Source organism: Boleophthalmus pectinirostris, unplaced genomic scaffold, assembly GCF_026225935.1.
Source record: "Boleophthalmus pectinirostris isolate CB_2022bp ecotype Guang Dong unplaced genomic scaffold, ASM2622593v1 HiC_scaffold_18, whole genome shotgun sequence".
Classification (NCBI taxonomy): domain Eukaryota; kingdom Metazoa; phylum Chordata; class Actinopteri; order Gobiiformes; family Gobiidae; genus Boleophthalmus; species Boleophthalmus pectinirostris.
The window spans coordinates 41,744,489-41,758,926 of NW_026571133.1; the positions used below are offsets into that span (position 1 = coordinate 41,744,489).

Below are 14,438 nucleotides of genomic sequence, written 5' to 3' on the forward strand. Positions count from 1 at the left end.
TTTCCAAGTACTGCAGGTTCTGCGGAAGATGACGCAAGCGAAGTGTGATATGGTAAACACAAATATTTTGCCTGTATTTACAAGGAATTATATGAAATTAAAGATGGAGTATCATGCAAAGTCGACTTTTTGAAACTTCCTACCATGTTATAACGTTCCCTCATCAAAAACAGGCCTGAACAGGATATAGATATCATCCATGCATATTTCCGTAATGGCACACGTCCAACCTTCCTTATAGTTAGCTGTAAGATGTGTCCGAAGATCCGCCCACAATCCGACGACACCCACACTCCCACACGACAATTCTCCATAAATATACAAAAGCAGGATACAAAACAATGCACTACAATTTCACAATCCTGATGTGATGTGCAGTAGTTTCATTGACGGGATGCATGTTGATTGCGGTGTGATAATGCGCTGATGGGGGAGTGACTTAACGTGGAGGGCAAAGGGAGGGGAGACTATCAGAACACGTTTAAAACCACTTGGACCACAATGGAACCCACCTGGACCACTGAGGGATTACACAGATACAAGACCACATGCGAATAGAAAAGAAAGTTCTATGATTTAAAGTTGATAATCCCATTCTATTGCCTAAAGAGAGAAAATTGTAACAAGCCTATTTCCTTATCTATGCCTATGGAGACATCACAAGGCCAAGTTACAGGTCAGATCTGTGGAGAGGTATTGTTTAGTTGTATTATATACATATATATGTAATTTTTTGAATTTATCTCATGTAGAACATCTTCTTTTTGTTATTATACTTATTTGCCTTATAAAAGCCACTTATATTACATCACATCTTGTTTGTGTTACTTTCCTTTGTCCCTAGCACTGGTTCGTGACGGTGGTGTTCCTGGTGGTTGGTAATTATAAAATTGTGAAACAAGTGCATAATTAAGGAAAGTTGTTCTGCACTCTGCATTTTTGACGAACATGTGAGTCAGTATAATCACAATTTCTTTGTGCTTTGATCATTTTTAAGCAGATTTTCTTTATTTTACCTAAACAAATGGTCTAAAATTGGTCAAAAATAGGGACACTTGGGACAATTCTTGTATAAAACTGGAACAAATCACTGGTTAATCTGGTAAATCTGCTGGGACAGGGGACACATGGCTCAAAACTGGGACTGTCCCGGGTAAACAGGGACGCCTGGTCACCCTACACTGCATGTCTTTTGAAGTACTTTTAGCAGCAAAAAATAAATACAGGTATAATATGATAGATCAGTTTAATGTCAAACTGTGGAGCAGCAAAGCAACAACATCACCCCTGAAGTGGAAAAGTGACACCACATAGTGCATTTTCTTCTTCCAAGCTGTTTTCAGATAAGATCCAAAAATCCAAAATATGTTTTAATGAGCATTCGGGCTGTACCAGTTGTTCAGAGTCATAGACAGCTGTTGAGGGCTTTCTGTCTGTGAGGCGTGTCATGCAAACAGAGCATGGGGAAGTATGGGGCTATAAATGTTCTGTGAGGAGGGCGAGGGCTGAGGGCCTGAGCAGAGCTGCTGGAGAAAGTGAGTCACCAGGAATCCCCCATGTAAACAGGCCAAAAGTGGGATACAAGGCCACGTTTAAAGAAGAGGGCATTTCGGAGAGAATGGTTGTAGTTGTGGTAAAGGGCTATGCAACTGTATTTGTAATTCTATTGTTGTGTAGGAAAACAGACTTTCTTAGTTTCCTCCTCAGAAACTCTCAGTTAGTAAAAAATAACATTGATATAAAATATTTTATTATTAATTCTTTTAATAATAGGATTTTGTTTAAATGTGCAAATGCATCCTTAACATAGACTACAGAAGTGGACTGACGGAGTGTGACGTCAGCCATAGCTACAGTGACCAGATGTTCCTTTTTACCCAGTTTTGAGTCTTGTGTCCCCTGTCCCAGGAGATTCAAACAAAACCAATGATTTGTCCAGGTTTTATTTTTACTATTTTGGATCAACTTGATACTTGACAAGAGTAAAAAGAGGCATAAATTGTCACTTGTTTATGTAAAATACAGAAAAGCTGCTTAAAAACGACCAAAACACCAACAAAATGTGACTACACTGACTCACATTAGTGCCAAGTGCAGAACAATTTTTAAAATTTCTTTAATTAGACGCTCATTTCACAATTTTATTATTACCACCACCACAAACCAGGGGAGTAATTTTGCAAATCTTGTCACCCTACACATGGCATTCAGTTCCAGTCAAATGAAGTTCACTGGCCGTAAATGTATTTACAGCCAAAATAGCAAAATAAAAACACCAGGATCATGTAGAGCAGTTTAATATTAACATTGCAGAAAGACGGGGGTTTTCAATGTAAAGTCAAGAGCCAGAGTCAGTGGAGCCAGAAGTGCCCCCATGTTAACTGCCTATTTTGGAACGCTGTGGCTACTGGGTTATCTATGGGCCTGTTTACATGAGAACGCTTGCAGGTAAAAACAAGAAAATATTTTATTGGAAGTGCCTTTTGTTTAGACAGGGACAGCGTTTTTGGGGGTTTAAAAACGCAAAAAAACTAAAACCACCCTCCCCTCCAGAGTTGAAAAGTTAAATACGCTCCACCGTAGTGTTTCCTGTCTACACTGCCCAAGACGCAAAACTCTGGTCAGATCTGCTCACGTCGCGTACCACATACATCATCACCATGTGTCACCGCCTAGCCGCCTGGCATGCATACACAATCAAATTCCACACACTTTTGCATCACTGTATGCACGCAGATTTCCTCCCCCTTGTCTAAAACGTGGAATAAAAAGTGAAGACGCAATGCCACTTTTGCATCTTCTGTTCAGACCGTCATTGTATAAACGTAGCCTAAATCCATTTATATTTATAGTTTATGGTCTGACACAAATTTTTATGCAGAATAAGACAGGATATTTTGTTGTTTGTGCTGGAAATTACTTACTTTACTTCACTTTGAGCAGTCTTTGTGATCTGCTTCTGAACTTTTTAGAATTTTTAAATCCACACACTGCCTAAAAGTTTAGATTTAGCCTAACCCCGCTCTGAGCCCGCTTGAGATCTGGCTTTGATGGGTCAGAATGGCACGTTTCTGGCGTCACACATTTGGTGGGACTAGGCCAGTATACAGGAAGTGTTGGCATTTTGCACCAATGTACACAGGCCCCTGAAAATAACATGATGCCATCTTTGTTTCATCTTCCAGAACTTATTATACTTCCATGGGATAACTACAGTTCATATTTCTGCACTTTCCCACGTGCATAAACAGGACTTAATGGAGCAATGGCCTCTTGAATGCAGCAAAGTAATGATTACTCGATCATCACTCTAAATCACTCTAAATAAAACTTCAGAGGGAGCGGTTAAATCATCAGGGAAAATAATGATTACATGGTTAAAAGCTCTTTATAGTCAATCTCCTTTAAAAATATTTATTCTGTCTCCCTCGAGCTTTCCGCTTCCTCGAGTGTCTGCGTTCCACCTGCTCTGCGCTCGCCTCTGTACTAGAGACTGGAGACAGGGCCGTGCATCATGACGTTCATTTGCGTTGGCACGTGTGAAGGACCTAGATTTTGTCGTGAACATAATGCTGACTGACTGCACACGGGGCCGGTGAAGTGGGGGAGGGTCTGACAGCTCACATACCACCTGCGTTTGTTTTGTTTAGAGCTGAATAGGGGCCTGGACAAGCCTGTGGTGGTCCCCGGCCTCATCTGCTGTTTCCAGAACACCTCTAGTCATGACCGGGTGTGTTTAGGTTATAGGCTAGTATGTAGACTACAGGTGGAAACTTGCACTGCTTCTACAATCTGGAACAATTCATCTCTCCTATTGAGGTTAATGTTTATTTCACACTGTCTCTGTGTTGTTAGGGTCCTATAATACAAAAAATGGACTCTTGAGAGTTTTAAACCATGTTAGAATTTTGTTACCTCATCAACACATTATAGATATCGTGAGCTGCTGTATCAATATCAGTAGTTTATGTAGATTTTTGTAACAGAACTACAATTTTGTTGCTTGTTTAGAGGAACTCATCTGACATATTCAGTGTTTTGATGATGAAAGTTGTGTATTTCATACTCACTTTGCACAGGAAGTGGTTAAACAAAGACTTTTAATGTCACAGCCATGATTTTATTTTGACTTTATTTTTTGCTGAACCATATCAAATCGGTTTGAAATATACTGATTTTGTAAAAGCAGCTCTAATGGTCAAGATGAGACTGCCGTGTACTGTCTGCATTTAATTATGCAGAGTTTTATTATCTATGAATCAGGAAGTGTGATGTTAGGATGCTACTTGTTTAAAGCATTACCGTGTTGGCAAAAAATTATTCAAAAAGTAATTCATTTTTATGTCACATCGCTCAGCCCTTGGTTATATGAAGAATGTGCACTAGTGTCGTCACAATACTAAAATCTCAAATCTCGATTTTGATACTAAACACTTTGCAAGTAAAAACGACTAAATATTTTATCGGAAGTGTCTTTCGTGTAGACAGAGACGGTGATTTTGGGGCTTAAAAATGCCAAAATCTGAAACCACCCTCCAGAGTGGAAAAGTTGAATACGCTCCACCGTAGCGTTTCCGTCTACACTGCCCAAGACGCAAACCTCTGCTCAGATCTGCTCACGTTGCGTACAGATTTACATCACATTTATACAGTACACAGAAACAAACATGTCGGATCATTTCCGTGCGTCAGACCTTCAACCTGTTCTGGCAGCTCTAATAATCTTACAGGAGGCTCCCAACAAATGTACAGAATCTGCAGAGATACTATTAGTGAACAGAGAAGGATCTGCAATCACCTCTGTCCAATTCTCGATGCACCAGGTTGTCGCAGGCGAGCCAGATGGTGATGGACGAGACCTGGAGAACCAGTCGATGGTGGGACAACTTTGTGGAAGGAGAAGCTGATGACAATGCATGGCGTGACAACTTTTGTATGTCTAAAGACGCCCTTGTTGCTTTAAGTACAAGAATACCCAATTGAATTCCACACACTTTTGCATCTTCTTTTCAGACTGTCATCATATAAATGTAGTCTAAGAAATACACTCGATTTCGACACCACAAGGGCAATAAAAACACTCTTTCTTTAGACAGTAGAATGTAATTTTCAACATTAAATCACAGAACTTTCTTTTTTATTCCCATGTGGTTTTATTTCTGTGTAATCCCTCAGTTTCAATATTAGTTTTAGTATCGATTAGTATCTGATTTTCGATACTTTTGACAAACCTAACATCCAAATTGTGTTACACTTTTTGACCCAGCCCTTGGTATTATAATGTACATCCAATACATTCTTAGACCGGGCATAACTGTCATAATCAAAATACTATCAAATCATGGCCTCTGCTTTGGGCTCATATATGGATGCTTCACCATCGGCTCCTCTGTGGCACGCTGTGGTTTTAGCCTGGCCGTTGCATAAGACCCCGCCTGGTTCAGAAGAGGGGGGTCACCCTGCCTGCCCTCCCCAGATTCCTGCCGTGTTTGTGGGCAGACTGCTGCTCGGAGAATGGCCGATTGTTGCTCCAGTTTTGACGCTCCAGTTTGAAAGTTTAAAGTTACCAGTCAGAGTAACATTCTTGTGGAAAACTGGCATGAATGTTTGCAGAGGTTCAACCCTAGCTTCAAGTTTATGAAGGCCTGTCTGTTGTCCATTAGGAGTACTTGAGGTAATGTTTGGGGAGGTTTAAATGGAAGATTGGAGAACACAGTTTGTATTCAGAAAGTGTTTTTAGTGCGTACTTAAGATTTAAATGTCTTATATTACGCAACATTGACTCTTATGAGCTTTTAGCCATGTTAGAAAACCATTACCTCCTCAAAAGCATTATGTTTTGTTTCATTCACACGTCTGAGTAATGCTGGATTATCAGGCCGTCTGCATCCCTAAAGGGCAAAATGCTCTGCTCCACCTTGTGATGTCATTTAGTGGTAGTTTTAAGGTTAGAAGCAATGTTTATTTATTCTTCAATACTTCAGAATAACCTTAAATTAAGGCTAAAACAGACAAACCCAGAGTTGAAATGATCCAAATGATTCTAGTGAAGAGGTATGGAGTTTAAAAACACAAAGGGTGTTTCCTGTATTAACACTTAAAGGAACGGTTTGGAACTTTGGACATAGGACCTCGTTTCCTAGTGAGCCACAGTGTTGGAGACGTGTGGTTAGGTTTGGTTAGGTTGCTTTATTTGTACTCGAAGGTAAATTTGTTTTGCAGATTTGAGAAGCAGGTCCCACATTTCACATTTCATTCATCCACATTATATCCAAAAACACCATTACAAAATAAACTGATACAGTGCTCCAGTGCAGAATGGTTTGTTCCATAAAATTTGTCCATCACACTGGGCTAAAATCACAATAAATATTAAATATGTAAAAAAACACAAAATTTTTTTTTCAAGACAAACGTACTAAAATTGATTGATAAATAGACACTTTTTAAAATATTCCATCCAGTCCTTGTATTTGCAGAGGTCGATGGTGCTAGGCTAGTGCATGTCAATGGCCATAGTTCTCCTGCCACTAAAAACAGTCTTACCCACTCCAACAAAACACCTGAAACAAATCTGTTATTACACCAGACTGTCGATGTGAATGTCTGTGTCAAAGAAGTAAAACCAACCTTGCATTTGAAGGATTTCTGTCTGAGCAGCAGCAGTGAGTTGTACTTCCTGTTAGAAAGCCCGGCAGCGGCGGACTGATATATGAGAAAATAGTCCCTCGACATGCGACGATTCATGGGCTAGTTTTATTTCAAACATCTGTTCTATCAACACAGACATTCACATGGACAGTGAAAAAACAAGGACTGGATGGAATATTTTAAAAAGTGCCTCCACACGTCTTCAACACTTTGGCTCACTTTTTTGTCCAAAATTCTGAACTGTCCTTTTAATGGCAACACAAGGAGGAACAAAGTGTTTTTAATTTGACAGAAGAACGTAGCCTAAACTTGCAGGAATTGTGTGTTAAACTTGTCAGAATGAAACAAAACACAACTCCAGGTCTGTTTATGACGAGGAAACAACATTATTATATATAGAAAAAGAATAGTGCAATGTAGGCCCTTTAACGAGGCTGAACTGGTACCTCTGGTGGGATTACATAAGGGCTCTAGACAAAACTGTGTTTCAGCTGTTTCCTATTATGGAGCCAAATGAAATCTGATTTAAACTGCAATTCACTGAAAATTTAAATCATCATCTTAGAATTACATGGTTCCATCAACATTGGTTAAAGTTATGACCATCTGTAGCAAAGTTATGACCATCTGTAGCCAAAATGAAAAGGGGAAAAGTTTTCATGCACCAAAATTTAAAAAGAATCTTGGTCCATGGTAATTAGTTTGCTTGGTCTGCCCTGTTTGCGTAATGAGTTTACAGAGAATGTTGGCTTCACAGTTTGGCAATAAGTAATTACGACTGAAAGAGGAATGCGAGGATTGTTTTACATTTGAAAATGGTTTATCAAGGCTTTAATATTTAGCTGTGGGTACAAATATTAAATAAAAGTCAGATTACAGTGCATGTGGGGGAAGAGAGGGAACAATGGATTACATTTTGATGACGACTTGCTCTGGCTTTGCAAAAATGTAGAATCTTATCTACAGTTACAATTGTAAGTAAATATATTTGTGCAAAACCTTGTAAGTCTAGGTTATTTGATGCCGCTCAGTGTATTTCAGACTGGTTTCACACAGTATTTCTCTTCACTGGAGGCCTTCTGACGTAGCTGCAGGACTCCATTGTTTTTGCATGCAATCTTATTATATTTCTGTCTGGGGTGTCTATGGCAGCCCATAGAATGCCTTGGTAAAAAGTGTGAAATTTTGCACACTAGTTCAGGACAGGCTCATGGTCACTCACAGCCAATTTGGGGTCAATAGGTCAAGAGATCTAGCGCCACCAACAGGTCAAAGTTTGAACGTGCATTCACGCTTATAAATATTCACCCGTTTCACCGTTCACAAACAAGGTGTCCTTGGAATCCTTGGGCCAAGACGAGTTGAATGCACGACATGATGTCATTTTCTGCCATTTTGGATTTTTGGACATGTTTATCAGAAAGGAAATCAGAACAAACATTATGAAATGTTGTAACTCTGTTAAAGGGGTGGGGCTCTGGAACAATTGTACAGTTAACCTAAAGTTGTGCACCACTCTCTTCCATTTTATTAAGAAGTTTAAATATTTAACTCTGGGCAAATACGTGAAATATGATACTTTGTGCTATCGGACTTTGTTGCACTGTTACTGATTTGTTTGTTTGCTCTTGTTGTATTTATGAAGATGAACTGGTGTCAAGATGATGCTCTGACAAAGGAATAAAGGGTAAAGGCAGAATAAGCTCAAGCTTCAGCCTGCACCTTTTCGGTCTGTGTATGTTAAATATGAAATAATGTCAGAATAAACCTGTGACCCAAATAAATTTATCAATGAAATAAGTCAATTTAATAAGTCAGAAGACCTTACTCCGCTACTGGTAGACAACTTAGCATGACATCGGTGAAAAAACAAAACAAAATCTACACTTGATAATCTACACTTGAAAAACTGTATGTCTAAACTAGTTCAAACAACGTCATTGTAACTCTTCAGATATTCCTTTGGAGTGAGGGTGCAGTCGTCTTCTCAGATTTGCATGATAATGGCTGACTGTAAACGGCCTACTTGAGTCTGAGATTCATGTGAATAGCAGTCTGATGGTCGCTCGTCCACATGGCTCATGGAGGTGATTATTCTAATTTCTAAATGGGCCCTCTTCATGCTCTGTGCTGAGTGGATCATAGACATGACAAGTGCTACATCAAATGCAGGTCTTCATCACAACATACTTTTTCAAAGTGAGGTGGAGGACCGGATTTGTTGTTTTGTTATTATCTCTTAGTAATTGCAGGGCCTATCCACATGAAACAAAACTGCCACACAGTTCAATGTCTTCTCTGCCAGTATAAATAAACTAAAGCGAAATCTTTTCACAATAGCCTCAGAAAGTGTTACCATTATTCAGATTTGTCATTTGAAAGGACTTTAATTCATGAGATTAATATTGCAGGTTTGTGGACCCACTCACCTAGTCAGGCTGGCACCACCTAGTGCCTCCACTTCATTTCATTTCTCTCCAGCAACTAGGTCAGGAATCAGAATACACTAGACAGTTTAGAAAAACCTCGGAAGTGCGTGTTCGGGCCCCAGCCAGTTGGGGAAGAGCCATATATTCTGTGTTGTCAACGATTCCCGAGATTCGGGAATTAAAGCCATAATAAAGAGAATGTTTGATGAATTTTATCAAGGGGAAAGACGTCATTGCCCTTCTTCCTACGGGATTTAGGAAAAGCTTAATATACCAGTAGACCTTGTTAGTGGCGCTTTGCAGTTTTTTGGGGGGGTGGGGGATTTTGGATAAGTCCTTGCCCGCCATCTGAGATTATGATATCAAATTCTAAAGCTTAAATCGTAACCTATCAACATGAGAAATCTGAAGATGAAACAATGTCCCCTTTGTTGGAAATGATCAAAGAAGTTTTTCAGTCTAACTATGTCACTTCTACAATGGATACAACAGTGATTACTGGTTTAGCTTAGCAATTAACCAGATGTTTTACCAGATGTAACTGAGCAAGTTCTAAATGGATTCATACTGGGCAGGCAGGGCTCTCACAATTTGGTAAAACATTAACTATTATTTGTTCTAATAACAATGTACTAGACACTTCTGTATAAATAATGATGGAGTAAAGTTACTTCTCTCCTCTTCTAAACTGGCTGTGGAACAATTTTAAAAAATTGGTCAAAATATGAATTAATCTGATTGCCGAAATTATGACACATATAAAAAAAAAAAACAGGTTCTAGACAGGATTTCTTGCTTTCCCCTTTGCTGTTCATATTGACAATAAAAACCATAAAACCATTTGCAACTAAAATACTTTCTCACCCTCAGTCTTGTGGGATTTTGGTTGGACCACAACGTACAATTTTAGAAATCATTCTTCAAATCATTTCTCAGCAGGAAATATAAAAATGAACCACAACAACCATGACATGCATGCAAAGTTTTATTCAAAGTAGCAAACGTGTCAAGTAACAGTGCAAGAATATCCATGCAACAACAGAAGTACTATCTCGAGTTCACATCGGTCCAGGGCTCTGCTGGGGTTGGTCTTCAGATGATGCCTGTTGGTTCAGCTCCTCTGGATGTGGAAACGGTTTGAAGATTTCTTCCAAAAGACGCATGCTCTCGATCACTGCCGACTGGTATCTCCTCATACTTTCAATTAGTTCTTGATGTATTCTCATGGACTCTTCGCTGTACGCCTGATAACAGAGAAAAGAAACTTGGGTTAGAAACAGTATTTATCTGAAAAAGCCAAAATAGAGGGTATCCACAAAAATTTCATCCAGATAATTAGAAAATATTGGTCCCGTCAGATATAGCACGTATACATACCTGAGTAAAGTAGTTATCTTGTAGTATTTTCCTTTTGCATGGTGGACTTTCCAGCTCCTCCTCTTCTTCTGACTCTGTGGAGCTCCAGAAGCTGCAGTCAGAATCCCAGATGCTGGAAAGATCTCGACTGTCCTCCTCCTCCTGAAGATTTTCAACTCCACCACCAACAGCATCATCCTGCGCCAGTGCCCCCTCTCCCCAGATCTTGCCACAAATGTCCCAGAAGCGAGCGTAGAAGTTGGGTCCATCCGAGTTCCAGGCCTTGTTGAATCTCCTGTGCATGTCCTTGAGCTTGAAGATCACCTTTGCTTTGGTGATGGTCTCCACGTCATGTAGGAAGGCGCCCTCTCCCATCTCGGCCTGTTTGGCAGTGTACACCTGCACGAAGGCCCTCCAGATATCTTCATAGGTGTTGGGGTGGGATCTCCAGTCGATGTTCTGTTTGCATTTCTCTTCCTTGTACTTGAGGGTGACTTCTAGCAGCTCTTGGATCTCAGCTTGGGTCCAGTACATTGCTGCCATCTTCTCAGCTCTGGTCAGTGCTTCAGTAGTTGTCCTTACTGTGTTAAGAGGGGCTTTTATGGACTGAGTAGGGGGAGTGGGTGGTTCCTAAAGGCCAAGACAAACCTCATATCACCCAGACCACCTAACCAAAGGGTGTTCATGTATGCTAATGAACTAATGTTGGTCTGTGAGATGATCAAAACAAGAAGGATGTGATTTGTATCTGATGGTCGGTCGTCAACACGAGTGATGGCCCCTCTTCACACTGTACAGAATGTAAATCAGCCAAACTTTTGAAAAAAAAAAAAGAAAATTCCAGAGAGCTCCTTATTTTAGCAATGAAAGTAGCCATGGCAAGACTTAAATGAGCTACAATTAGATAAAACGTAAAACATAAACCATTATTTATTTACAAGTGTACAAAATCAGACATCAAAATGATAGATTTACAATAATAATAGGCATTTAATTCATCACATTTTGGTTATTCGGGATAATATGTGTACTTCAAAAATCCCTTAAGCTACAGGTTGGAGACCCCTGATGTAAATGCAGGAAGTTTAGAGCTAATAGTCCTAAGTATGTTTGAATGTAAGAAGAAGAAGGATTTACTGTAGCTGCAGCCGATAATAATACTTGAATATAAACCCCTAAGCTTAAGTGTTATATACTGATAAAGTGCTTCCATGCTTTCCATTTGAGACCATTAGTCCACCACTGTGCAAACAAACCTCCAACACCCAACAAAAACAAATAATTTAGACAGATAATAGAGATAAACCAAAGCTGTATAGAAAAAAGAGACAAAGAGATTTTATCAACAAATCTCCCTAACAAAAACTCATCAGTCTACATTTCAAATCATCCTTTACAAATATTGAGTGTTTGGCTGGAATTAAAAATACTCTGAATGAGGATTTTTATTATTTTCAGCTGATTCATTTTGTGTATATGATATATGATAGTTGGCCTCTCTTGAATGAGACTGTAAGATGATTATGTCACCACGTTGAGTCCAAAGGAATTTCTGCTCCTAGGCAAGCATTTGTATTCCTCTACAGCAGCGGTTTCACTAATGTCTGGCTTTAGAAGTACCACCAGGTCTAAACCAGGTCTATAACAGGACTATAGCCGAATGACTAAAGTAGTTCTAAGTAAGCCCGGGCTGTTAATCACATTTTAATTGCAATTCAATCATTTCTACTGATCAACTTGGGCCTTTTGTGTAGAGTTGAGGCAATCATTTGTGGTAAGCATGTTTGGACTTCTGACTTGGGAGGAAGACTTTTCACTGTTGAAAAGACTGAATTGTGATACATTTTTATCGTTTTTGCGGTGTCGCTAAAGAAATTCTTGGTCAACCAGACACAACTGCATGGGAGTTCATGCAAAAACAAATACTAAAGCAGAAAAAAGTACTAGGAAATGTATTTATAAAAACACAGATTCAACTTGTGGACCATGAGTTTAATCAGATTTTTTATATAGAAACACCAAAAGAATACTCCAATCTCCAACTTCAGTCTCTAACAGTTTGATTAAGACACCATCGATCGGTTAATTGATTAAATTACTAAATGATTAAAGAGATCTACAGCCATACTGGGTCCAATGCGAAGGAAAGTGGCTATTTCTTTAGTTTGAATATTGTAGCCATTAATGAAACGTTTGGCAGAAATTGCTTTTAGGCTACGTTTAGACTGCAGGTCTTAATGCGCAATTCATATTTTTTTTGTGGAATCTGATTTTTTGCGAGGTCATTCACTTTTCCAGTTAAATGTGACTTGTAGTGTGAACTTTAAACGCCCCAAAAGTGTCGATGTCACGTGTAGCGAGTGTGTTCAGTGTTTACGTAAGTCGCATAAACACTGGGCTTGTCTCCCAAAATATGGTCCAGTTCTTCATAAAATGGAAGGTTACAAAGTGTACTGCTAGAAAAGTACTCAAGTAATCTAACTGAGTACTCTGCATATAGATCTGCTGTAGAGAGAAAGTTTTGATCCAACAGTAGAACACCAAAGCAACTAAAAGAATATTAGAATAGGCTTCAAATGCAGTGAGGTGATAGTCGAGCAGCTCAATTTTTATTTCATAGTTTTTTTTTGTCATGTTGCAGACACAGTCTGCAGCACATTTGAGTCACTACATCCTCTTCCTGCCCAAAGAGGAAACCAGTGAGTCACCCTTCTCTCTGCGTATTAATATCTGTAATGTATAACTCCAGCTGTAAACGTTATCACCGTCTCCATGACAACCATATCGAATACAGGAGTGGTGCATGTGATTTTCAGTCATCACTTTCAAGCCTGCAATAGCACTGGGTAATTTACTGCTTGACGGTTGCTCTGCATGGCCGGTGAACATCTAGTGCGGTTGCCATGGTAATTAACAGTTCAAACAATATATCCTCAAAATATCACCTATGAACATGGAACTGAAAATCTTGAATATTTTTTACTCTCTCAAAATGTGGAAAAAAAAACAAAAAACAGAATTAGTTTATTTGAAAATGTTTGCATAGGTCCAAAGTTCTTCCACACTGACTTTGTACATTCTGAGCTCCTAATTCTTCACCATGATGAGTTTATAAGCACTTTTCACAACTTTCTGCACAGACTAGAGAGTTTTACAGCCTGTAGAAAGCTAACAACGCACTTCCTGATTCATGGGCAATAAACACTCTATATTTTGACAGTATAAAGCAGGCTTATTTTGACCTCAGAAAATACAATACAATACAATATTAGCCACCTAGTGCTTCTGCTCAATTTCATTTCTCTCCTGCGACTAGGTCAGGAATCGGAATACACTAAACCAGACATGTCAAACTAAGGCCCTGGGGCCAAATTTGGCCCGCAGTATAATTATATTGGCCTGGGAGATCATATCAAATATGTATTAGAGCTGCCTGCCGGCTACAGATAAGTTATAGAGACATTATTTATTTAAAATGTTGTTATTTTATATGATGCTTGTTCTGAATTCAATGTTTAAGCAAAACTATTATTAAACATTTATTTGAATAAGAAAAGGTTTAACATTACATATCTCGAAAGAAGAGAAAATATGCAGATGTTACATATTTAGTTTGGCCCTTGACTTAGTATCACTTTTTAATTTCGACCCCCTGTGAATTTGAGTTTGACAACCCTGTTTGCAAGAACCCCGGGAGTTATAGACTGCACACCAGCCAGTCAGCGAAGAGCTGATTGGTAAACAAAGCGGTCGAGATGGATGTAGATGAAGCCATACATTCTGTGTTGGCAACGATTCCTGAGATTGAGGGTTTAAAGGCGGAACAAAGAGAATGTTTGGTGAATTTTATCAAGGGGAAAGACGTTATTGTCCTTCTTCCTACAGGATTTGAGAAAAGCTTAATATACCAGTTAGCCCTGTTAGCGGCGCTTTACATATGTCATGACCAATAGCAGTGATTGGTTAAATAAAAAAGTACCCGCCTACTGTTGAGCGAATAAA

At 39.2% G+C, this 14,438-nt stretch overlaps 1 protein-coding gene across 1 annotated transcript in view; it reads left to right on the forward strand.

The window, feature by feature from the left end:
- The window catches only part of gsna (gelsolin a), a 51,439-nt gene that overhangs the window by 11,058 nt on the left and 25,943 nt on the right, over positions 1–14,438 (forward strand). The window lies entirely within an intron of this gene.